This window comes from Triturus cristatus, chromosome 1_1 (assembly GCF_964204655.1).
Source record: "Triturus cristatus chromosome 1_1, aTriCri1.1, whole genome shotgun sequence".
NCBI lineage: Eukaryota > Metazoa > Chordata > Amphibia > Caudata > Salamandridae > Triturus > Triturus cristatus.
Genome location: NC_140579.1, coordinates 1,220,866,183 through 1,220,891,236, shown reverse-complemented (window position 1 = coordinate 1,220,891,236; position 25,054 = coordinate 1,220,866,183).

The following is a 25,054-nucleotide window of genomic DNA, read 5'->3' as shown; positions in this document are numbered from 1 at the left end:
GCTCTACAGCGGCTCTGCTGACCTTGTTCTCTGGAGCAGTTCTGCTGAACGGTTCTCTGGCTCTAGAGCGGCTCTGCTAACCTGGTTCTATGGCTCTTCATTAGCTCTGCTAACCTGGTTCTCTGGCTCTAGAGCGGCTCTGCTGACCTGGTTCTCTGGCTCTAGAGCAGCTCTACTGACCTGGTTCTCTGGCTCTAGAGCGGCTCTGCTGACCTGGTTTTCAGGCTCTGGAGCGGCTCTGCTGACCTGGTTTTCTGGCTCTACAGCAGCTCTGCTGACCTGGTACTCTGTCTCTACAATGGCTCTGCTGACCTGGTTCTCAGGCTCTACAACAGCTTGCTGACCTGGTTCTCTGGCTCTAGATTGGCTCTGCTGGCCTGGTTCTTTCGCTCTAGCCCGGATCTGCTGACCTTGTTTTCTGGCTCTACAGCAGCTCTGCTGACCTTGTTCTCTGGAGCAGCTCTGCTGACTGGTTCTCTGGCTCTAGAGCGGCTCTGCTGACCTGGTTCTATGGCTCTTCATTAGCTCTGCTAACTTGGTTCTCTGGCTCTAGAGCGGCTCTGCTGACCTGGTTCTCTGGCTCTTCAGCGGCTCGGCTGACCTGGTTCTCTGGCTCTACAGCAGCTCTGCTGACCTGGGTCTCAGGCTCTACAACGGCTCTGCTGACCTGGGTCTCGGGCTTACAACGGGTCTCCTGACTTGGTTCTATGGCTCTACAGCAACTCTGCTGACTTGGTTCTCTGGCTCTACAGCAGCTCTGCTGACCTGGTTCTCTGGCTCTAGAGGAGCTCTGCTGACCTGGTTCTCTGGCTCTAGAGTAGCTCTGCTGACCTCGTTCTCTGGCTCTAGATTGGCTCTGCTGACCTTGTTCTCTGGAGCAGCTCTGGTGACCTGGTTCTCTGGCTCTGCAGCAGCTCTGCTGACCTGGGTCTCAGGCTCTACATTGGCTCTGCTGATCTGGGTCTCGGGCTCTACAACGGCTCTGCTGACTTGGTTCTATGGCTCTACAGCAGCTTGCTGACCCGCTTCTCTGGCTCTACAGCACCTTGATGACCTGCTTCTCTGGCTCTGCAGCAGCTCTGCTGACATCGTTCTCTGGCTCTCCAGCAGCTTTACTGACCTGGTTCTCCGGCTCTAGAGCAGCTTTGCTGACCTGGTTCTCTGACTCTAGAGCGGCTCTGGTGACCTGGTTCTCTGGCTCTAGAGCAGCTCTGCTGACCTGGTTCTCTGCCTTTACAGCTGCTCTGCTGACCTGGTTCTCAGGCTCTAGAGAGGTTCTGCTGACCTGGTTTTCTGGCTCTACAGCAGCTCTGCTGACCTGGTTCTCTGGCTCTACAATGGCTCTGCTGACAAGGTTCCCAGGCTCTACAGCAGCTTGCTGACCTGGTTCTCTAGCTCTAGAGTGGCTCTGCTGGCCTGGTTCTCTGGCTCTAGAGCAGCTCTACTGACTTGGTTCTCTGGCTCTAGAGCGGCTCTGCTGACATGGTTTTCAGGCTCTACAGCAGCTTGCTGACCTGGTTCTCTGGCTCTAGATTGGCTCTGCTGGCCTGGTTCTTTCGCTCTAGCCTGGATCTGCTGACCTGGTTTTCTGGCTCTACAGCGGCTCTGCTGACCTTGTTCTCTGGAGCAGTTCTGCTGAACGGTTCTCTGGCTCTATAGCGGCTCTGCTAACCTGGTTCTATGGCTCTTCATTAGCTCTGCTAACCTGGTTCTCTGGCTCTAGAGCGGCTCTGCTGACCTGGTTCTCTGGCTCTAGAGCAGCTCTACTGACCTGGTTCTCTGGCTCTAGAGCGGCTCTGCTGACCTGGTTTTCAGGCTCTGGAGCGGCTCTGCTGACCTGGTTTTCTGGCTCTACAGCAGCTCTGCTGACCTGGTACTCTGTCTCTACAATGGCTCTGCTGACCTGGTTCTCAGGCTCTACAACAGCTTGCTGACCTGGTTCTCTGGCTCTAGATTGGCTCTGCTGGCCTGGTTCTTTCGCTCTAGCCTGGATCTGCTGACCTTGTTTTCTGGCTCTACAGCAGCTCTGCTGACCTTGTTCTCTGGAGCAGCTCTGCTGACTGGTTCTCTGGCTCTAGAGCGGCTCTGCTGACCTGGTTCTATGGCTCTTCATTAGCTCTGCTAACTTGGTTCTCTGGCTCTAGAGCGGCTCTGCTGACCTGGTTCTCTGGCTCTTCAGCGGCTCGGCTGACCTGGTTCTCTGGCTCTACAGCAGCTCTGCTGACCTGGGTCTCAGGCTCTACAACGGCTCTGCTGAACTGGGTCTCGGGCTTACAACGGGTCTCCTGACTTGGTTCTATGGCTCTACAGCAACTCTGCTGACTTGGTTCTCTGGCTCTATAGCAGCTCTGCTGACCTGGTTCTCTGGCTCTAGAGGAGCTCTGCTGACCTGGTTCTCTGGCTCTAGAGTAGCTCTGCTGACCTCGTTCTCTGGCTCTAGATTGGCTCTGCTGACCTTGTTCTCTGGAGCAGCTCTGGTGACCTGGTTCTCTGGCTCTGCAGCAGCTCTGCTGACCTGGGTCTCAGGCTCTACATTGGCTCTGCTGATCTGGGTCTCGGGCTCTACAACGGCTCTGCTGACTTGGTTCTATGGCTCTACAGCAGCTCTGCTGACCTTGTTCTCTGGCTCTAGAGCAGCTCTGCTGATCTGGGTCTCAAGCTCTACAATGGCTCTGCTGACCTGGGTCTCGGTTCTATGGCTCTACAGCAGCTCTGCTGACCTGGTTCTCTGGCTCTAGAGCAGCTCTACTGACCTGGTTTTCTGGCTCTAGAGCAGCTCTGCTTACCTGGTTCTCCGGCTCTAGAGCAGCTTTGATGACCTGGTTCTCTGGCTCTAGAGCAGCTTTGCTGACCTGGTTCTCTGGCTCTACAGCAGCTCTGCTGACCTGGTTCTCTGGCTCTACAGCAGCTCCGCTGACCTGGTTTTCTGGCTCCACAGCAGCTCTGCTGACCTGGTTCTCTGCCTTTACAGCAGCTCTGCTGACCTGGTTCTCAGGCTCTAGAGAGGCTCTGCTGACCTGGTTTTCTGGCTCTACAGCAGCTGTGCTGACCTGGTTCTCCGGCTCTACAATGGCTCTGCTGACCTGGTTCTCTGGAGCGGCACTGCTGACCCGGTTCTCTGGATTTACAGCCGCTCTGCTGACCTGGTGCTCTGGCTCTAGAGCAGCTCTGCTGACCTCGTTCTCCGGCTCTAGAGCAGCTTTGCTGACCTGGTTCTCCGGCTCTAGAGCAGCTTTGCTGACCTGGTTCTCAGGCTCGACAATGGCTCTGCTGACCTAGGTCTCGTGCTCTACAACGGCTCTGCTGACTTGGTACTATGGCTCTACAGCAGCTCTGCTGACCTGGTTCTCTGGCTCTAGAGCAGCTCTGCTGACCTTGTTATCTGGCTCTAGAGTAGCTTTACTGACCTGGTTCTCTGGCTCTAGAGCAGCTTTGCTGACCTGGTTCTCTGACTCTAGAGCGGCTCTGCTGACCTGGTTCTCCAGCTCTAGAGCAGCTTTGCTGACCTGGTTCTCTGGCTCCGGAGCGACTCTGCTGGCCTGGTTCCCTGGCTCTACAGCAGCTCTGCTAACCTGGGTCTCAGGCTCTACAATGGGTCTGCTGACCTGGTTCTCTGGCTCTACAGAAGCTCTGCTGACCTGGTTCTATGGCTCTACAGCAGCTTGCTGACCAGCTTCTCTGGCTCTACAGCACCTTGATGACCTGCTTCTCTGGCTCTGCAGCAGCTCTGCTGACCTCGTTCTCTGGCTCTCCAGCAGCTTTACTGACCTGGTTCTCTGGCTCTAGAGCAGCTTTGCTGACCTGGTTCTCTGACTCTAGATTGGCTCTGCTGGCCTGGTTCTTTCGCTCTAGACCGGATCTGCTGACCTGGTTTTCGGGCTCTACAGCGGCTCTGCTAACCTTGTTCTCTGGAGCAGCTCTGCTGACCGGTTCTCTGGCTCTAGAGCGGCTCTGCTGACCTGGTTCTATGGCTCTTCAGCAGCTCTGCTGACCTGGTTTTCTGGCTCTAGAGCGGCTCTGCTGACCTGGTTCTCTGGCTCTACAGCAGCTTTGCTGACCTGTTTCTCTGGCTCTAGAGCGGCTCTGCTGACCTGTTTCTCTGGCTCTACAGCAGCTTTCCTGACCTGGGTCTCAGGCTCTACAACGGCTCTGCTGACCTGGATCTCGGTCTCTACAACGGCTCTGCTGACTTGGTTCTATGGCCCTAGAGCAGCTCTGCTGACCTGGTTCTCTGGCTCTAGAGCAGCTCTGCTGACCTGGTTCTCCGACTCTAGAGCAGCTTTGCTGACCTGTTTCTCCGGCTCTAGAGCAGCTTTGCTGACCTTTTTCTCTGGCTCCAGAGCTGCTCTGCTGGCCTGGTTCCCTGGCTCTACAGCAGCTCTGCTAACCTGGGTCTCAGGCTCTACAATGGGTCTGCTGACCTGGTTCTCTGGCTCTACAGAAGCTCTGCTGACCTGGTTCTATGGCTCTATAGCAGCTTGCTGACCGCTTCTCTGGCTCTACAGCACCTTGATGACCTGCTTCTCTGGCTCTGCAGCAGCTCTGCTGACATCGTTCTCTGGCTCTCCAGCAGCTTTACTGACCTGGTTCTCCGGCTCTAGAGCAGCTTTGCTGACCTGGTTCTCTGACTCTAGAGCGGCTCTGGTGACCTGGTTCTCTGGCTCTAGAGCAGCTCTGCTGACCTGGTTCTCTGCCTTTACAGCTGCTCTGCTGACCTGGTTCTCAGGCTCTAGAGAGGTTCTGCTGACCTGGTTTTCTGGCTCTACAGCAGCTCTGCTGACCTGGTTCTCTGGCTCTACAATGGCTCTGCTGACAAGGTTCCCAGGCTCTACAGCAGCTTGCTGACCTGGTTCTCTAGCTCTAGAGTGGCTCTGCTGGCCTGGTTCTCTGGCTCTAGAGCAGCTCTACTGACTTGGTTCTCTGGCTCTAGAGCGGCTCTGCTGACATGGTTTTCAGGCTCTACAGCAGCTTGCTGACCTGGTTCTCTGGCTCTAGATTGGCTCTGCTGGCCTGGTTCTTTCGCTCTAGCCTGGATCTGCTGACCTGGTTTTCTGGCTCTACAGCGGCTCTGCTGACCTTGTTCTCTGGAGCAGTTCTGCTGAACGGTTCTCTGGCTCTATAGCGGCTCTGCTAACCTGGTTCTATGGCTCTTCATTAGCTCTGCTAACCTGGTTCTCTGGATCTAGAGCGGCTCTGCTGACCTGGTTCTCTGGCTCTAGAGCAGCTCTACTGACCTGGTTCTCTGGCTCTAGAGCGGCTCTGCTGACCTGGTTTTCAGGCTCTCGAGCGGCTCTGCTGACCTGGTTTTCTGGCTCTACAGCAGCTCTGCTGACCTGGTACTCTGTCTCTACAATGGCTCTGCTGACCTGGTTCTCAGGCTCTACAACAGCTTGCTGACCTGGTTCTCTGGCTCTAGATTGGCTCTGCTGGCCTGGTTCTTTCGCTCTAGCCCGGATCTGCTGACCTTGTTTTCTGGCTCTACAGCGGCTCTGCTGACCTTGTTCTCTGGAGCAGCTCTGCTGACTGGTTCTCTGGCTCTAGAGCGGCTCTGCTGACCTGGTTCTATGGCTCTTCATTAGCTCTGCTAACTTGGTTCTCTGGCTCTAGAGCGGCTCTGCTGACCTGGTTCTCTGGCTCTTCAGCGGCTCGGCTGACCTGGTTCTCTGGCTCTACAGCAGCTCTGCTGACCTGGGTTTCAGGCTCTACAACGGCTCTGCTGACCTGGGTCTCGGGCTTACAACGGGTCTCCTGACTTGGTTCTATGGCTCTACAGCAGCTCTGCTGACTTGGTTCTCTGGCTCTACAGCAGCTCTGCTGACCTGGTTCTCTGGCTCTAGAGGAGCTCTGCTGACCTGGTTCTCTGGCTCTAGAGTAGCTCTGCTGACCTCGTTCTCTGGCTCTAGATTGGCTCTGCTGACCTTGTTCTCTGGAGCAGCTCTGGTGACCTGGTTCTCTGGCTCTGCAGCAGCTCTGCTGACCTGGGTCTCAGGCTCTACATTGGCTCTGCTGATCTGGGTCTCGGGCTCTACAACGGCTCTGCTGACTTGGTTCTATGGCTCTACAGCAGCTCTGCTGACCTTGTTCTCTGGCTCTAGAGCAGCTCTGCTGATCTGGGTCTCAAGCTCTACAATGGCTCTGCTGACCTGGGTCTCGGTTCTATGGCTCTACAGCAGCTCTGCTGACCTAGTTCTCTGGCTCTAGAGCAGCTCTACTGACCTGGTTTTCTGGCTCTAGAGCAGCTCTGCTTACCTGGTTCTCCGGCTCTAGAGCAGCTTTGATGACCTGGTTCTCTGGCTCTAGAGCAGCTTTGCTGACCTGGTTCTCTGGCTCTACAGCAGCTCTGCTGACCTGGTTCTCTGGCTCTACAGCAGCTCCGCTGACCTGGTTTTCTGGCTCCACAGCAGCTCTGCTGACCTGGTTCTCTGCCTTTACAGCAGCTCTGCTGACCTGGTTCTCAGGCTCTAGAGAGGCTCTGCTGATCTGGTTTTCTGGCTCTACAGCAGCTGTGCTGACCTGGTTCTCCGGCTCTACAATGGCTCTGCTGACCTGGTTCTCTGGAGCGGCACTGCTGACCCGGTTCTCTGGATTTACAGCCGCTCTGCTGACCTGGTGCTCTGGCTCTAGAGCAGCTCTGCTGACCTCGTTCTCCGGCTCTAGAGCAGCTTTGCTGACCTGGTTCTCCGGCTCTAGAGCAGCTTTGCTGACCTGGTTCTCAGGCTCGACAATGGCTCTGCTGACCTAGGTCTCGGGCTCTACAACGGCTCTGCTGACTTGGTTCTATGGCTCTACAGCAGCTCTGCTGACCTGGTTCTCTGGCTCTAGAGCAGCTCTGCTGACCTTGTTCTCTGGCTCTAGAGTAGCTTTACTGACCTGGTTCTCCGGCTCTAGAGCAGCTTTGCTGACCTGGTTCTCTGACTCTAGAGCGGCTCTGCTGACCTGGTTCTCCAGCTCTAGAGCAGCTTTGCTGACCTGGTTCTCTGGCTCCGGAGCAACTCTGCTGGCCTGGTTCCCTGGCTCTACAGCAGCTCTGCTAACCTGGGTCTCAGGCTCTACAATGGGTCTGCTGACCTGGTTCTCTGGCTCTACAGAAGCTCTGCTGACCTGGTTCTATGGCTCTACAGCAGCTTGCTGACCAGCTTCTCTGGCTCTACAGCACCTTGATGACCTGCTTCTCTGGCTCTGCAGCAGCTCTGCTGACCTCGTTCTCTGGCTCTCCAGCAGCTTTACTGACCTGGTTCTCCGGCTCTAGAGCAGCTTTGCTGACCTGGTTCTCTGACTCTAGATTGGCTCTGCTGGCCTGGTTCTTTCGCTCTAGACCGGATCTGCTGACCTGGTTTTCTGGCTCTACAGCGGCTCTGCTAACCTTGTTCTCTGGAGCAGCTCTGCTGACCGGTTATCTGGCTCTAGAGCGGCTCTGCTGACCTGGTTCTATGGCTCTTCAGCAGCTCTGCTGACCTGGTTTTCTGGCTCTAGAGCGGCTCTGCTGACCTGGTTCTCTGGCTCTACAGCAGCTTTGCTGACCTGTTTCTCTGGCTCTACAACGGCTCTGCTGACCTGGATCTTGGTCTCTACAACGGCTCTGCTGACTTGGTTCTATGGCCCTAGAGCAGCTCTGCTGACCTGGTTCTCTGGCTCTAGAGCAGCTCTGCTGACCTGGTTCTCCGACTCTAGAGCAGCTTTGCTGACCTGTTTCTCCGGCTCTAGAGCAGCTTTGCTGACCTTTTTCTCTGGCTCCAGAGCTGCTCTGCTGGCCTGGTTCCCTGGCTCTACAGCAGCTCTGCTAACCTGGGTCTCAGGCTCTACAATGGGTCTGCTGACATGGTTCTCTGGTTCTACAGAAGCTCTGCTGACCTGGTTCTATGGCTCTATAGCAGCTTCCTGACCAGCTTCTCTGGCTCTACAGCACCTTGATGACCTGCTTCTCTGGCTCTGCAGCAGCTCTGCTGACATCGTTCTCTGGATCTCCAGCAGCTTTACTGACCTGGTTCTCCGGCTCTAGAGCAGCTTTGCTGACCTGGTTCTCTGACTCTAGAGCGGCTCTGGTGACCTGGTTCTCTGGCTCTAGAGCAGCTCTGCTGACCTGGTTCTCTGCCTTTACAGCTGCTCTGCTGACCTGGTTCTCAGGCTCTAGAGAGGTTCTGCTGACCTGGTTTTCTGGCTCTACAGCAGCTCTGCTGACCTGGTTCTCTGGCTCTACAATGGCTCTGCTGACAAGGTTCCCAGGCTCTACAGCAACTTGCTGACCTGGTTCTCTGGCTCTAGAGTGGCTCTGCTGGCCTGGTTCTCTGGCTCTAGAGCAGCTCTACTGACTTGGTTCTCTGGCTCTAGAGCGGCTCTGCTGACATGGTTTTCAGGCTCTACAGCAGCTTGCTGACCTGGTTCTCTGGCTCTAGATTGGCTCTGCTGGCCTGGTTCTTTCGCTCTAGCCTGGATCTGCTGACCTGGTTTTCTGGCTCTACAGCGGCTCTGCTGACCTTGTTCTCTGGAGCAGTTCTGCTGAACGGTTTCCTGGCTCTAGAGCGGCTCTGCTAACCTGGTTCTATGGCTCTTCATTAGCTCTGCTAACCTGGTTCTCTGGCTCTAGAGCGGCTCTGCTGACCTGGTTCTCTGGCTCTAGAGCAGCTCTACTGACCTGGTTCTCTGGCTCTAGAGCGGCTCTGCTGACCTGGTTTTCAGGCTCTGGAGCGGCTCTGCTGACCTGGTTTTCTGGCTCTACAGCAGCTCTGCTGACCTGGTACTCTGTCTCTACAATGGCTCTGCTGACCTGGTTCTCAGGCTCTACAACAGCTTGCTGACCTGGTTCTCTGGCTCTAGATTGGCTCTGCTGGCCTGGTTCTTTCGCTCTAGCCCGGATCTGCTGACCTTGTTTTCTGGCTCTACAGCAGCTCTGCTGACCTTGTTCTCTGGAGCAGCTCTGCTGACTGGTTCTCTGGCTCTAGAGCGGCTCTGCTGACCTGGTTCTATGGCTCTTCATTAGCTCTGCTAACTTGGTTCTCTGGCTCTAGAGCGGCTCTGCTGACCTGGTTCTCTGGCTCTTCAGCGGCTCGGCTGACCTGGTTCTCTGGCTCTACAGCAGCTCTGCTGACCTGGGTCTCAGGCTCTACAACGGCTCTGCTGACCTGGGTCTCGGGCTTACAACGGGTCTCCTGACTTGGTTCTATGGCTCTACAGCAACTCTGCTGACTTGGTTCTCTGGCTCTACAGCAGCTCTGCTGACCTGGTTCTCTGGCTCTAGAGGAGCTCTGCTGACCTGGTTCTCTGGCTCTAGAGTAGCTCTGCTGACCTCGTTCTCTGGCTCTAGATTGGCTCTGCTGACCTTGTTCTCTGGAGCAGCTCTGGTGACCTGGTTCTCTGGCTCTGCAGCAGCTCTGCTGACCTGGGTCTCAGGCTCTACATTGGCTCTGCTGATCTGGGTCTCGGGCTCTACAACGGCTCTGCTGACTTGGTTCTATGGCTCTACAGCAGCTCTGTTGACCTTGTTCTCTGGCTCTAGAGCAGCTCTGCTGATCTGGGTCTCAAGCTCTACAATGGCTCTGCTGACCTGGGTCTCGGTTCTATGGCTCTACAGCAGCTCTGCTGACCTGGTTCTCTGGCTCTAGAGCAGCTCTACTGACCTGGTTTTCTGGCTCTAGAGCAGCTCTGCTTACCTGGTTCTCCGGCTCTAGAGCAGCTTTGATGACCTGGTTCTCTGGCTCTAGAGCAGCTTTGCTGACCTGGTTCTCTGGCTCTACAGCAGCTCTGCTGACCTGGTTCTCTGGCTCTACAGCAGCTCCGCTGACCTGGTTTTCTGGCTCCACAGCAGCTCTGCTGACCTGGTTCTCTGCCTTTACAGCAGCTCTGCTGACCTGGTTCTCAGGCTCTAGAGAGGCTCTGCTGACCTGGTTTTCTGGCTCTACAGCAGCTGTGCTGACCTGGTTCTCCGGCTCTACAATGGCTCTGCTGACCTGGTTCTCTGGAGCGGCACTGCTGACCCGGTTCTCTGGATTTACAGCCGCTCTGCTGACCTGGTGCTCTGGCTCTAGAGCAGCTCTGCTGACCTCGTTCTCCGGCTCTAGAGCAGCTTTGCTGACCTGGTTCTCCGGCTCTAGAGCAGCTTTGCTGACCTGGTTCTCAGGCTCGACAATGGCTCTGCTGACCTAGGTCTCGTGCTCTACAACGGCTCTGCTGACTTGGTTCTATGGCTCTACAGCAGCTCTGCTGACCTGGTTCTCTGGCTCTAGAGCAGCTCTGCTGACCTTGTTATCTGGCTCTAGAGTAGCTTTACTGACCTGGTTCTCTGGCTCTAGAGCAGCTTTGCTGACCTGGTTCTCTGACTCTAGAGCGGCTCTGCTGACCTGGTTCTCCAGCTCTAGAGCAGCTTTGCTGACCTGGTTCTCTGGCTCCGGAGCGACTCTGCTGGCCTGGTTCCCTGGCTCTACAGCAGCTCTGCTAACCTGGGTCTCAGGCTCTACAATGGGTCTGCTGACCTGGTTCTCTGGCTCTACAGAAGCTCTGCTGACCTGGTTCTATGGCTCTACAGCAGCTTGCTGACCAGCTTCTCTGGCTCTACAGCACCTTGATGACCTGCTTCTCTGGCTCTGCAGCAGCTCTGCTGACCTCGTTCTCTGGCTCTCCAGCAGCTTTACTGACCTGGTTCTCCGGCTCTAGAGCAGCTTTGCTGACCTGGTTCTCTGACTCTAGATTGGCTCTGCTGGCCTGGTTCTTTCGCTCTAGACCGGATCTGCTGACCTGGTTTTCGGGCTCTACAGCGGCTCTGCTAACCTTGTTCTCTGGAGCAGCTCTGCTGACCGGTTCTCTGGCTCTAGAGCGGCTCTGCTGACCTGGTTCTATGGCTCTTCAGCAGCTCTGCTGACCTGGTTTTCTGGCTCTAGAGCGGCTCTGCTGACCTGGTTCTCTGGCTCTACAGCAGCTTTGCTGACCTCTTTCTCTGGCTCTAGAGCGGCTCTGCTGACCTGTTTCTCTGGCTCTACAGCAGCTTTCCTGACCTGGGTCTCAGGCTCTACAACGGCTCTGCTGACCTGGATCTCGGTCTCTACAACGGCTCTGCTGACTTGGTTCTATGGCCCTAGAGCAGCTCTGCTGACCTGGTTCTCTGGCTCTAGAGCAGCTCTGCTGACCTGGTTCTCCGACTCTAGAGCAGCTTTGCTGACCTGTTTCTCCGGCTCTAGAGCAGCTTTGCTGACCTTTTTCTCTGGCTCCAGAGCTGCTCTGCTGGCCTGGTTCCCTGGCTCTACAGCAGCTCTGCTAACCTGGGTCTCAGGCTCTACAATGGGTCTGCTGACCTGGTTCTCTGGCTCTACAGAAGCTCTGCTGACCTGGTTCTATGGCTCTATAGCAGCTTGCTGACCGCTTCTCTGGCTCTACAGCACCTTGATGACCTGCTTCTCTGGCTCTGCAGCAGCTCTGCTGACATCGTTCTCTGGCTCTCCAGCAGCTTTACTGACCTGGTTCTCCGGCTCTAGAGCAGCTTTGCTGACCTGGTTCTCTGACTCTAGAGCGGCTCTGGTGACCTGGTTCTCTGGCTCTAGAGCAGCTCTGCTGACCTGGTTCTCTGCCTTTACAGCTGCTCTGCTGACCTGGTTCTCAGGCTCTAGAGAGGTTCTGCTGACCTGGTTTTCTGGCTCTACAGCAGCTCTGCTGACCTGGTTCTCTGGCTCTACAATGGCTCTGCTGACAAGGTTCCCAGGCTCTACAGCAGCTTGCTGACCTGGTTCTCTAGCTCTAGAGTGGCTCTGCTGGCCTGGTTCTCTGGCTCTAGAGCAGCTCTACTGACTTGGTTCTCTGGCTCTAGAGCGGCTCTGCTGACATGGTTTTCAGGCTCTACAGCAGCTTGCTGACCTGGTTCTCTGGCTCTAGATTGGCTCTGCTGGCCTGGTTCTTTCGCTCTAGCCTGGATCTGCTGACCTGGTTTTCTGGCTCTACAGCGGCTCTGCTGACCTTGTTCTCTGGAGCAGTTCTGCTGAACGGTTCTCTGGCTCTATAGCAGCTCTGCTAACCTGGTTCTATGGCTCTTCATTAGCTCTGCTAACCTGGTTCTCTGGATCTAGAGCGGCTCTGCTGACCTGGTTCTCTGGCTCTAGAGCAGCTCTACTGACCTGGTTCTCTGGCTCTAGAGCGGCTCTGCTGACCTGGTTTTCAGGCTCTGGAGCGGCTCTGCTGACCTGGTTTTCTGGCTCTACAGCAGCTCTGCTGACCTGGTACTCTGTCTCTACAATGGCTCTGCTGACCTGGTTCTCAGGCTCTACAACAGCTTGCTGACCTGGTTCTCTGGCTCTAGATTGGCTCTGCTGGCCTGGTTCTTTCGCTCTAGCCCGGATCTGCTGACCTTGTTTTCTGGCTCTACAGCGGCTCTGCTGACCTTGTTCTCTGGAGCAGCTCTGCTGACTGGTTCTCTGGCTCTAGAGCGGCTCTGCTGACCTGGTTCTATGGCTCTTCATTAGCTCTGCTAACTTGGTTCTCTGGCTCTAGAGCGGCTCTGCTGACCTGGTTCTCTGGCTCTTCAGCGGCTCGGCTGACCTGGTTCTCTGGCTCTACAGCAGCTCTGCTGACCTGGGTTTCAGGCTCTACAACGGCTCTGCTGACCTGGGTCTCGGGCTTACAACGGGTCTCCTGACTTGGTTCTATGGCTCTACAGCAGCTCTGCTGACTTGGTTCTCTGGCTCTACAGCAGCTCTGCTGACCTGGTTCTCTGGCTCTAGAGGAGCTCTGCTGACCTGGTTCTCTGGCTCTAGAGTAGCTCTGCTGACCTCGTTCTCTGGCTCTAGATTGGCTCTGCTGACCTTGTTCTCTGGAGCAGCTCTGGTGACCTGGTTCTCTGGCTCTGCAGCAGCTCTGCTGACCTGGGTCTCAGGCTCTACATTGGCTCTGCTGATCTGGGTCTCGGGCTCTACAACGGCTCTGCTGACTTGGTTCTATGGCTCTACAGCAGCTCTGCTGACCTTGTTCTCTGGCTCTAGAGCAGCTCTGCTGATCTGGGTCTCAAGCTCTACAATGGCTCTGCTGACCTGGGTCTCGGTTCTATGGCTCTACAGCAGCTCTGCTGACCTGGTTCTCTGGCTCTAGAGCAGCTCTACTGACCTGGTTTTCTGGCTCTAGAGCAGCTCTGCTTACCTGGTTCTCCGGCTCTAGAGCAGCTTTGATGACCTGGTTCTCTGGCTCTAGAGCAGCTTTGCTGACCTGGTTCTCTGGCTCTACAGCAGCTCTGCTGACCTGGTTCTCTGGCTCTACAGCAGCTCCGCTGACCTGGTTTTCTGGCTCCACAGCAGCTCTGCTGACCTGGTTCTCTGCCTTTACAGCAGCTCTGCTGACCTGGTTCTCAGGCTCTAGAGAGGCTCTGCTGATCTGGTTTTCTGGCTCTACAGCAGCTGTGCTGACCTGGTTCTCCGGCTCTACAATGGCTCTGCTGACCTGGTTCTCTGGAGCGGCACTGCTGACCCGGTTCTCTGGATTTACAGCCGCTCTGCTGACCTGGTGCTCTGGCTCTAGAGCAGCTCTGCTGACCTCGTTCTCCGGCTCTAGAGCAGCTTTGCTGACCTGGTTCTCCGGCTCTAGAGCAGCTTTGCTGACCTGGTTCTCAGGCTCGACAATGGCTCTGCTGACCTAGGTCTCGGGCTCTACAACGGCTCTGCTGACTTGGTTCTATGGCTCTACAGCAGCTCTGCTGACCTGGTTCTCTGGCTCTAGAGCAGCTCTGCTGACCTTGTTCTCTGGCTCTAGAGTAGCTTTACTGACCTGGTTCTCCGGCTCTAGAGCAGCTTTGCTGACCTGGTTCTCTGACTCTAGAGCGGCTCTGCTGACCTGGTTCTCCAGCTCTAGAGCAGCTTTGCTGACCTGGTTCTCTGGCTCCGGAGCAACTCTGCTGGCCTGGTTCCCTGGCTCTACAGCAGCTCTGCTAACCTGGGTCTCAGGCTCTACAATGGGTCTGCTGACCTGGTTCTCTGGCTCTACAGAAGCTCTGCTGACCTGGTTCTATGGCTCTACAGCAGCTTGCTGACCAGCTTCTCTGGCTCTACAGCACCTTGATGACCTGCTTCTCTGGCTCTGCAGCAGCTCTGCTGACCTCGTTCTCTGGCTCTCCAGCAGCTTTACTGACCTGGTTCTCCGGCTCTAGAGCAGCTTTGCTGACCTGGTTCTCTGACTCTAGATTGGCTCTGCTGGCCTGGTTCTTTCGCTCTAGACCGGATCTGCTGACCTGGTTTTCTGGCTCTACAGCGGCTCTGCTAACCTTGTTCTCTGGAGCAGTTCTGCTGAACGGTTCTCTGGCTCTATAGCGGCTCTGCTAACCTGGTTCTATGGCTCTTCATTAGCTCTGCTAACCTGGTTCTCTGGATCTAGAGCGGCTCTGCTGACCTGGTTCTCTGGCTCTAGAGCAGCTCTACTGACCTGGTTCTCTGGCTCTAGAGCGGCTCTGCTGACCTGGTTTTCAGGCTCTGGAGCGGCTCTGCTGACCTGGTTTTCTGGCTCTACAGCAGCTCTGCTGACCTGGTACTCTGTCTCTACAATGGCTCTGCTGACCTGGTTCTCAGGCTCTACAACAGCTTGCTGACCTGGTTCTCTGGCTCTAGATTGGCTCTGCTGGCCTGGTTCTTTCGCTCTAGCCCGGATCTGCTGACCTTGTTTTCTGGCTCTACAGCGGCTCTGCTGACCTTGTTCTCTGGAGCAGCTCTGCTGACTGGTTCTCTGGCTCTAGAGCGGCTCTGCTGACCTGGTTCTATGGCTCTTCATTAGCTCTGCTAACTTGGTTCTCTGGCTCTAGAGCGGCTCTGCTGACCTGGTTCTCTGGCTCTTCAGCGGCTCGGCTGACCTGGTTCTCTGGCTCTACAGCAGCTCTGCTGACCTGGGTTTCAGGCTCTACAACGGCTCTGCTGACCTGGGTCTCGGGCTTACAACGGGTCTCCTGACTTGGTTCTATGGCTCTACAGCAGCTCTGCTGACTTGGTTCTCTGGCTCTACAGCAGCTCTGCTGACCTGGTTCTCTGGCTCTAGAGGAGCTCTGCTGACCTGGTTCTCTGGCTCTAGAGTAGCTCTGCTGACCTCGTTCTCTGGCTCTAGATTGGCTCTGCTGACCTTGTTCTCTGGAGCAGCTCTGGTGACCTGGTTCTCTGGCTCTGCAGCAGCTCTGCTGACCTGGGTCTCAGGCTCTACATTGGCTCTGCTGATCTGGGTCTCGGGCTCTACAACGGCTCTGCTGACTTGGTTCTATGGCTCTACAGCAGCTCTGCTGACCTTGTTCTCTGGCTCTAGAGCAGCTCTGCTGATCTGGGTCTCAAGCTCTACAATGGCTCTGCTGACCTGGGTCTCGGTTCTATGGCTCTACAGCAGCTCTGCTGACCTGGTTCTCTGGCTCTAGAGCAGCTCTACTGACCTGGTTTTCTGGCTCTAGAGCAGCTCTGCTTACCTGGTTCTCCGGCTCTAGAGCAGCTTTGATGACCTGGTTCTCTGGCTCTAGAGCAGCTTTGCTGACCTGGTTCTCTGGCTCTACAGCAGCTCTGCTGACCTGGTTCTCTGGCTCTACAGCAGCTCCGCTGACCTGGTTTTCTGGCTCCACAGCAGCTCTGCTGACCTGGTTCTCTGCCTTTACAGCAGCTCTGCTGACCTGGTTCTCAGGCTCTAGAGAGGCTCTGCTGATCTGGTTTTCTGGCTCTACAGCAGCTGTGCTGACCTGGTTCTCCGGCTCTACAATGGCTCTGCTGACCTGGTTCTCTGGAGCGGCACTGCTGACCCGGTTCTCTGGATTTACAGCCGCTCTGCTGACCTGGTGCTCTGGCTCTAGAGCAGCTCTGCTGACCTCGTTCTCCGGCTCTAGAGCAGCTTTGCTGACCTGGTTCTCCGGCTCTAGAGCAGCTTTGCTGACCTGGTTCTCAGGCTCGACAATGGCTCTGCTGACCTACGTCTCGGGCTCTACAACGGCTCTGCTGACTTGGTTCTATGGCTCTACAGCAGCTCTGCTGACCTGGTTCTCTGGCTCTAGAGCAGCTCTGCTGACCTTGTTCTCTGGCTCTAGAGTAGCTTTACTGACCTGGTTCTCCGGCTCTAGAGCAGCTTTGCTGACCTGGTTCTCTGACTCTAGAGCGGCTCTGCTGACCTGGTTCTCCAGCTCTAGAGCAGCTTTGCTGACCTGGTTCTCTGGCTCCGGAGCAACTCTGCTGGCCTGGTTCCCTGGCTCTACAGCAGCTCTGCTAACCTGGGTCTCAGGCTCTACAATGGGTCTGCTGACCTGGTTCTCTGGCTCTACAGAAGCTCTGCTGACCTGGTTCTATGGCTCTACAGCAGCTTGCTGACCAGCTTCTCTGGCTCTACAGCACCTTGATGACCTGCTTCTCTGGCTCTGCAGCAGCTCTGCTGACCTCGTTCTCTGGCTCTCCAGCAGCTTTACTGACCTGGTTCTCCGGCTCTAGAGCAGCTTTGCTGACCTGGTTCTCTGACTCTAGATTGGCTCTGCTGGCCTGGTTCTTTCGCTCTAGACCGGATCTGCTGACCTGGTTTTCTGGCTCTACAGCGGCTCTGCTAACCTTGTTCTCTGGAGCAGCTCTGCTGACCGGTTATCTGGCTCTAGAGCGGCTCTGCTGACCTGGTTCTATGGCTCTTCAGCAGCTCTGCTGACCTGGTTTTCTGGCTCTAGAGCGGCTCTGCTGACCTGGTTCTCTGGCTCTACAGCAGCTTTGCTGACCTGTTTCTCTGGCTCTAGAGCGGCTCTGCTGACCTGTTTCTCTGGCTCTACAGCAGCTTTCCTGACCTGGGTCTCAGGCTCTACAACGGCTCTGCTGACCTGGATCTCGGTCTCTACAACGGCTCTGCTGACTTGGTTCTATGGCCCTAGAGCAGCTCTGCTGACCTGGTTCTCTGGCTCTAGAGCAGCTCTGCTGACCTGGTTCTCCGACTCTAGAGCAGCTTTGCTGACCTGTTTCTCCGGCTCTAGAGCAGCTTTGCTGACCTTTTTCTCTGGCTCCAGAGCTGCTCTGCTGGCCTGGTTCCCTGGCTCTACAGCAGCTCTGCTAACCTGGGTCTCAGGCTCTACAATGGGTCTGCTGACATGGTTCTCTGGTTCTACAGAAGCTCTGCTGACCTGGTTCTATGGCTCTATAGCAGCTTCCTGACCAGCTTCTCTGGCTCTACAGCACCTTGATGACCTGCTTCTCTGGCTCTGCAGCAGCTCTGCTGACATCGTTCTCTGGATCTCCAGCAGCTTTACTGACCTGGTTCTCCGGCTCTAGAGCAGCTTTGCTGACCTGGTTCTCTGACTCTAGAGCGGCTCTGGTGACCTGGTTCTCTGGCTCTAGAGCAGCTCTGCTGACCTGGTTCTCTGCCTTTACAGCTGCTCTGCTGACCTGGTTCTCAGGCTCTAGAGAGGTTCTGCTGACCTGGTTTTCTGGCTCTACAGCAGCTCTGCTGACCTGGTTCTCTGGCTCTACAATGGCTCTGCTGACAAGGTTCCCAGGCTCTACAGCAACTTGCTGACCTGGTTCTCTGGCTCTAGAGTGGCTCTGCTGGCCTGGTTCTCTGGCTCTAGAGCAGCTCTACTGACTTGGTTCTCTGGCTCTAGAGCGGCTCTGCTGACATGGTTTTCAGGCTCTACAGCAGCTTGCTGACCTGGTTCTCTGGCTCTAGATTGGCTCTGCTGGCCTGGTTCTTTTGCTCTAGCCTGGATCTGCTGACCTGGTTTTCTGGCTCTACAGCGGCTCTGCTGACCTTGTTCTCTGGAGCAGTTCTGCTGAACGGTTTCCTGGCTCTAGAGCGGCTCTGCTAACCTGGTTCTATGGCTCTTCATTAGCTCTGCTAACCTGGTTCTCTGGCTCTAGAGCGGCTCTGCTGACCTGGTTCTCTGGCTCTAGAGCAGCTCTACTGACCTGGTTCTCTGGCTCTAGAGCGGCTCTGCTGACCTGGTTTTCAGGCTCTGGAGCGGCTCTGCTGACCTGGTTTTCTGGCTCTACAGCAGCTCTGCTGACCTGGTACTCTGTCTCTACAATGGCTCTGCTGACCTGGTTCTCAGGCTCTACAACAGCTTGCTGACCTGGTTCTCTGGCTCTAGATTGGCTCTGCTGGCCTGGTTCTTTCGCTCTAGCCCAGATCTGCTGACCTGGTTTTCTGGCTCTACAGCGGCTCTGCTGACCTTGTTCTATGGAGCAGCTCTGCTGACTGGTTCTCTGGCTCTAGAGCGGCTCTGCTGACCTGGTTCTATGGCTCTTCATTAGCTCTGCTAACTTGGTTCTCTGGCTCTAGAGCGGCTCTGCTGACCTGGTTCTCTGGCTCTACAGCAGCTCTACTGACCTAGGTCTCAGGCTCTACAATGGCTCTGCTGATCTGGGTCTCGGGCTCTACAACGGCTCTGCTGACTTGGTTCTATGGCTCTACAGCAGCTCTGCTGACCTTGTTCTCTGGCTCTAGAGCAGCTCTGCTGACCTGGTTCTCTGGCTCTAGAGCAGCTCTGCTGACCTGGTTCTCCGGCTCTAGAGCAGCTTTACTGACCTGGTTCTCCGGCTATAGAGCAGCTTTGCTGACCTGGTTCTCTGGCTCTAGAGCGGCTCTGCTGACCTGTTTCTCTGGCTCTACAGCAGCTCTCCTGACCTGGGTCTCAGTCTCTACAACGGCTCTGCTGTCCTGGATCTCGGTCTCTACAACGGCTCTGCTGACTTGGTTCTATGGCTCTAGAGCAGCTCTGCTGACCTGGTTCTCTGGCTCTAGAGCAGCTCTGCTGACCTGGTTCTCTGGCTCTAGAGCAGCTCTGCTGACCTGGTTCTCCAGCTCTAGAGCAGCTTTGCTGACCTGGTTCTCCGGCTCTAGAGCAGGTTTTCTGACCTGGTTCTCTGGCTCCAGAGCGGCTCTGCTGGCCGGGTTCCCTGGCTCTACAGCAGCTCTGCTAACCTGGGTCTCAGGCTCTACAATGAGTCTGCTGACCTGGTTCTCTGGCTCTACAGAAGCTCTGCTGACCTGGTTCTATGGCTCTACAGCAGCTTGCTGACCAGCTTCTCTGGCTCTACAGCACCTTGATGACCTGCTTCTCTGGCTCTGCAGCAGCTCTGCTGACATCGTTCTCTGGCTCTCCAGCAGCTTTACTGACCTGGTTCTCCGGCTCTAGAGCAGCTTTGGTGACCTGGTTCTCTGACTCTAGAGCGGCTCTGGTGACCTGGTTCTCTGGCTCTAGAGCAGCTCTGCTGACCTGGTTCTCTGCCTTTACAGCTGCTCTGCTGACCTGGTTCTCAGGCTCTAGAGAGGTTCTGCTGACCTGGTTTTCTGGCTCTACAGCAGGTCTGCTGACCTGGTTCTCTGGCTCTACAATGGCTCTGCTGACAAGGTTCCCAGGCTCTACAGCAGCTTGCTGACCTGGTTCTCTGGCTCTAGAGTGGCTCTGCAGGCCTGGTTCTCTGGCTCTAGAGCAGCTCTACTGACCTGGTTCTCTGGCCTCAGAGCGGCTCTGCTGACATGGTTTTCAGGCTCTACATCAGCTTGCTGACCTGGTTCTCTGGCTCTAGATTGGCTCTGCTGGCCTGGTTCTTTCGCTCTAGCCCGGATCTGCTGACCTGGTTTTCTGGCTCTACAGCGGCTCTGCTGACCTTGTTCTCTGGAGCAGTTCTACTGACCGGATCTCTGGCTCTAGAGCGGCTCTGCTGACCTGGTTCTATGGCTCTTCATTAGCTCTGCTAACCTGGTTCTCTGGCTCTATAGCGGCTCTGCTGACCTGGTTCTCTGGCTCTAGAGTGGCTCTACTGACCTGGTTCTCCGGCTGTAGAGCAGCTCTACTCACCTGGTTCTCTGGCTCTAGAGCGGCTCTGCTGACCTGGTTTTCAGGCTCTGGAGCGGCTCTGCTGACCTGGTTTTCTGGCTCTACAGCAGCTCTGCTGACCTGATTCTCTGTCTCTACAATGGCTCTGCTGACCTGGTTCTCAGGCTCTACAGCAGCTTGCTGACCTGGTTCTCTGGCACTAGATTGGCTCTGCTGGCCTGGTTCTTTCGCTCTAGCCCGGGTCTGCTGACCTGGTTCTCTAGCTCTAGAGCGGCTCTGCTGACCTGGTTCTCTGGCTCTACAGCAGCTCTACTGACCTAGGTCTCAGGTTCTACAATGGCTCTGCTGATCTGGGTCTCGGGCTCTACAACGGCTCTGCTGACTTGGTTCTATGGCTCTACAGCACCTCTGCTGACCTTGTTCTCTGGCTCTAGAGCAGCTCTGATGATCTGGTTCTCTGGCTCTAGAGCAGCTCTGCTGACCTGGTTCTCCGACTCTAGAGCAGCTTTACTGACCTGGGTCTCCGGCTATAGAGCAGCTTTGCTGACCTGGTTCTCTGGCTCTAGAGCGGCTCTGCTGACCTGTTTCTCTGGCTCTACAGCAGCTCTCCTGACCTGGGTCTCAGGCTCTACAACGGCTCTGCTGACCTGGATCTCGGTCTCTACAACGGCTCTGCTGACTTGGGTCTATGGCTCTAGAGCAGCTCTGCTGACCTGGTTCTCTGGCTCTAGAGCAGCTCTGCTGACCTGGTTCTCTGGCTCTAGAGCAGCTCTGCTGACCTGGTTCTCCGGCTCTAGAGCAGCTTTGCTGACCTGGTTCTCCGGCTCTAGAGCAGGTTTGCTGACCTGGTTCTCTGGCTCCAGAGCGGCTCTGCTGGCCTGGTTCTCTGGCTCTACAGAAGCTCTGCTGACCTGGTTCTATGGCTCTACAGCAGCTTGCTACCAGCTTCTCTGGCTCTACAGCACCTTGATGACCTGCTTCTCTGGCTCTGCAGCAGCTCTGCTGACCTCGTTCTCTGGCTCTAGAGCAGCTCTGCTTACCTAGTTCTCAGGCTTTACAACAGCTCTGCTGACCTTGTTCTCTGGAGCAGCTCTGCTGACTGGTTCTCTGGCTCTAGAGCGGCTCTGCTGACCTGGTTCTATGGCTCTTCATTAGCTCTGCTAACTTGGTTCTCTGGCTCTAGAGCGGCTCTGCTGACCTGGTTCTCTGGCTCTTCAGCGGCTCTGCTTACCTGGTTCTCTGGCTCTAGAGCAGCTTTGATGACCTGGTTCTCTGGCTCTAGAGCAGCTTTGCTGACCTGGTTCTCTGGCTCTACAGCAGCTCTGCTGACCTGGTTCTCTGGCTCTACAGCAGCTCCGCTGACCTGGTTTTCTGGCTCCACAGCAGCTCTGCTGACCTGGTTCTCTGCCTTTACAGCAGCTCTGCTGACCTGGTTCTCAGGCTCTAGAGAGGCTCTGCTGATCTGGTTTTCTGGCTCTACAGCAGCTGTGCTGACCTGGTTCTCCGGCTCTACAATGGCTCTGCTGACCTGGTTCTCTGGAGCGGCACTGCTGACCCGGTTCTCTGGATTTACAGCCGCTCTGCTGACCTGGTGCTCTGGCTCTAGAGCAGCTCTGCTGACCTCGTTCTCCGGCTCTAGAGCAGCTTTGCTGACCTGGTTCTCCGGCTCTAGAGCAGCTTTGCTGACCTGGTTCTCAGGCTCGACAATGGCTCTGCTGACCTAGGTCTCGGGCTCTACAACGGCTCTGCTGACTTGGTTCTATGGCTCTACAGCAGCTCTGCTGACCTGGTTCTCTGGCTCTAGAGCAGCTCTGCTGACCTTGTTCTCTGGCTCTAGAGTAGCTTTACTGACCTGGTTCTCCGGCTCTAGAGCAGCTTTGCTGACCTGGTTCTCTGACTCTAGAGCGGCTCTGCTGACCTGGTTCTCCAGCTCTAGAGCAGCTTTGCTGACCTGGTTCTCTGGCTCCGGAGCAACTCTGCTGGCCTGGTTCCCTGGCTCTACAGCAGCTCTGCTAACCTGGGTCTCAGGCTCTACAATGGGTCTGCTGACCTGGTTCTCTGGCTCTACAGAAGCTCTGCTGACCTGGTTCTATGGCTCTACAGCAGCTTGCTGACCAGCTTCTCTGGCTCTACAGCACCTTGATGACCTGCTTCTCTGGCTCTGCAGCAGCTCTGCTGACCTCGTTCTCTGGCTCTCCAGCAGCTTTACTGACCTGGTTCTCCGGCTCTAGAGCAGCTTTGCTGACCTGGTTCTCTGACTCTAGATTGGCTCTGCTGGCCTGGTTCTTTCGCTCTAGACCGGATCTGCTGACCTGGTTTTCTGGCTCTACAGCGGCTCTGCTAACCTTGTTCTCTGGAGCAGCTCTGCTGACCGGTTATCTGGCTCTAGAGCGGCTCTGCTGACCTGGTTCTATGGCTCTTCAGCAGCTCTGCTGACCTGGTTTTCTGGCTCTAGAGCGGCTCTGCTGACCTGGTTCTCTGGCTCTACAGCAGCTTTGCTGACCTGTTTCTCTGGCTCTAGAGCGGCTCTGCTGACCTGTTTCTCTGGCTCTACAGCAGCTTTCCTGACCTGGGTCTCAGGCTCTACAACGGCTCTGCTGACCTGGATCTCGGTCTCTACAACGGCTCTGCTGACTTGGTTCTATGGCCCTAGAGCAGCTCTGCTGACCTGGTTCTCTGGCTCTAGAGCAGCTCTGCTGACCTGGTTCTCCGACTCTAGAGCAGCTTTGCTGACCTGTTTCTCCGGCTCTAGAGCAGCTTTGCTGACCTTTTTCTCTGGCTCCAGAGCTGCTCTGCTGGCCTGGTTCCCTGGCTCTACAGCAGCTCTGCTAACCTGGGTCTCAGGCTCTACAATGGGTCTGCTGACATGGTTCTCTGGTTCTACAGAAGCTCTGCTGACCTGGTTCTATGGCTCTATAGCAGCTTCCTGACCAGCTTCTCTGGCTCTACAGCACCTTGATGACCTGCTTCTCTGGCTCTGCAGCAGCTCTGCTGACATCGTTCTCTGGATCTCCAGCAGCTTTACTGACCTGGTTCTCCGGCTCTAGAGCAGCTTTGCTGACCTGGTTCTCTGACTCTAGAGCGGCTCTGGTGACCTGGTTCTCTGGCTCTAGAGCAGCTCTGCTGACCTGGTTCTCTGCCTTTACAGCTGCTCTGCTGACATGGTTCTCAGGCTCTAGAGAGGTTCTGCTGACCTGGTTTTCTGGCTCTACAGCAGCTCTGCTGACCTGGTTCTCTGGCTCTACAATGGCTCTGCTGACAAGGTTCCCAGGCTCTACAGCAACTTGCTGACCTGGTTCTCTGGCTCTAGAGTGGCTCTGCTGGCCTGGTTCTCTGGCTCTAGAGCAGCTCTACTGACTTGGTTCTCTGGCTCTAGAGCGGCTCTGCTGACATGGTTTTCAGGCTCTACAGCAGCTTGCTGACCTGGTTCTCTGGCTCTAGATTGGCTCTGCTGGCCTGGTTCTTTTGCTCTAGCCTGGATCTGCTGACCTGGTTTTCTGGCTCTACAGCGGCTCTGCTGACCTTGTTCTCTGGAGCAGTTCTGCTGAACGGTTTCCTGGCTCTAGAGCGGCTCTGCTAACCTGGTTCTATGGCTCTTCATTAGCTCTGCTAACCTGGTTCTCTGGCTCTAGAGCGGCTCTGCTGACCTGGTTCTCTGGCTCTAGAGCAGCTCTACTGACCTGGTTCTCTGGCTCTAGAGCGGCTCTGCTGACCTGGTTTTCAGGCTCTGGAGCGGCTCTGCTGACCTGGTTTTCTGGCTCTACAGCAGCTCTGCTGACCTGGTACTCTGTCTCTACAATGGCTCTGCTGACCTGGTTCTCAGGCTCTACAACAGCTTGCTGACCTGGTTCTCTGGCTCTAGATTGGCTCTGCTGGCCTGGTTCTTTCGCTCTAGCCCAGATCTGCTGACCTGGTTTTCTGGCTCTACAGCGGCTCTGCTGACCTTGTTCTATGGAGCAGCTCTGCTGACTGGTTCTCTGGCTCTAGAGCGGCTCTGCTGACCTGGTTCTATGGCTCTTCATTAGCTCTGCTAACTTGGTTCTCTGGCTCTAGAGCGGCTCTGCTGACCTGGTTCTCTGGCTCTACAGCAGCTCTACTGACCTAGGTCTCAGGCTCTACAATGGCTCTGCTGATCTGGGTCTCGGGCTCTACAACGGCTCTGCTGACTTGGTTCTATGGCTCTACAGCAGCTCTGCTGACCTTGTTCTCTGGCTCTAGAGCAGCTCTGCTGACCTGGTTCTCTGGCTCTAGAGCAGCTCTGCTGACCTGGTTCTCCGGCTCTAGAGCAGCTTTACTGACCTGGTTCTCCGGCTATAGAGCAGCTTTGCTGACCTGGTTCTCTGGCTCTAGAGCGGCTCTGCTGACCTGTTTCTCTGGCTCTACAGCAGCTCTCCTGACCTGGGTCTCAGTCTCTACAACGGCTCTGCTGTCCTGGATCTCGGTCTCTACAACGGCTCTGCTGACTTGGTTCTATGGCTCTAGAGCAGCTCTGCTGACCTGGTTCTCTGGCTCTAGAGCAGCTCTGCTGACCTGGTTCTCTGGCTCTAGAGCAGCTCTGCTGACCTGGTTCTCCAGCTCTAGAGCAGCTTTGCTGACCTGGTTCTCCGGCTCTAGAGCAGGTTTTCTGACCTGGTTCTCTGGCTCCAGAGCGGCTCTGCTGGCCGGGTTCCCTGGCTCTACAGCAGCTCTGCTAACCTGGGTCTCAGGCTCTACAATGAGTCTGCTGACCTGGTTCTCTGGCTCTACAGAAGCTCTGCTGACCTGGTTCTATGGCTCTACAGCAGCTTGCTGACCAGCTTCTCTGGCTCTACAGCACCTTGATGACCTGCTTCTCTGGCTCTGCAGCAGCTCTGCTGACATCGTTCTCTGGCTCTCCAGCAGCTTTACTGACCTGGTTCTCCGGCTCTAGAGCAGCTTTGGTGACCTGGTTCTCTGACTCTAGAGCGGCTCTGGTGACCTGGTTCTCTGGCTCTAGAGCAGCTCTGCTGACCTGGTTCTCTGCCTTTACAGCTGCTCTGCTGACCTGGTTCTCAGGCTCTAGAGAGGTTCTGCTGACCTGGTTTTCTGGCTCTACAGCAGGTCTGCTGACCTGGTTCTCTGGCTCTACAATGGCTCTGCTGACAAGGTTCCCAGGCTCTACAGCAGCTTGCTGACCTGGTTCTCTGGCTCTAGAGTGGCTCTGCAGGCCTGGTTCTCTGGCTCTAGAGCAGCTCTACTGACCTGGTTCTCTGGCCTCAGAGCGGCTCTGCTGACATGGTTTTCAGGCTCTACATCAGCTTGCTGACCTGGTTCTCTGGCTCTAGATTGGCTCTGCTGGCCTGGTTCTTTCGCTCT